Below are 648 nucleotides of genomic sequence, written 5' to 3' on the forward strand. Positions count from 1 at the left end.
TGCTGCTGGCCAGTGCAATATACCACTACACAACAAGTCTAACGAGATTGCTTAACCGGTCAGTCCGGAAAAATCAAGTCATTTTCCACACAATAAAACACCCACACTCGTTTTCCTCATTTGCGGTTTATTCTCAAAAACAATATTACACTGTTAAGCTATTTTATCACAAGATAACACTGATTAATACATATAAACTGGTATTCAATGAAAAGACAAATGAAATGAAAGCTCAAAGTTACATTGTATCACTGTTGTTGTACCTGCCCTGCTTCTCAGTCATTTTATTTATTTAGATTAACACAAAACTGCGACCACTCAACAATCCGGGAACTATATTCTCAGGTGGAAGAATATAGTACTTGAGCGGAGTGATATGCTCGCAGCAAGCCTGTCTGAGAATATAGTTCCCGGTTTGTTTACGGTTAGAAGATGGCTGTGTCTCATGTTACGTTGTTTTTTGTACACGCTGTGACTCTACAAATCACAACATGTAAATAGGAACATGTTGGCGTTATTTTGTCACTTTTGTCACTTATTCGGAGCAGTAGGATTACTGGAACCAGTCACCTGCAGGATCTGTGCTGGCCTGATGCCGCTGGGGGCGTCAGACAGCGTTACAGTACGCACGGAGATGAGAAGGGTATG

Source organism: Perca flavescens, chromosome 19, assembly GCF_004354835.1.
Source record: "Perca flavescens isolate YP-PL-M2 chromosome 19, PFLA_1.0, whole genome shotgun sequence".
Taxonomy (NCBI): domain Eukaryota; kingdom Metazoa; phylum Chordata; class Actinopteri; order Perciformes; family Percidae; genus Perca; species Perca flavescens.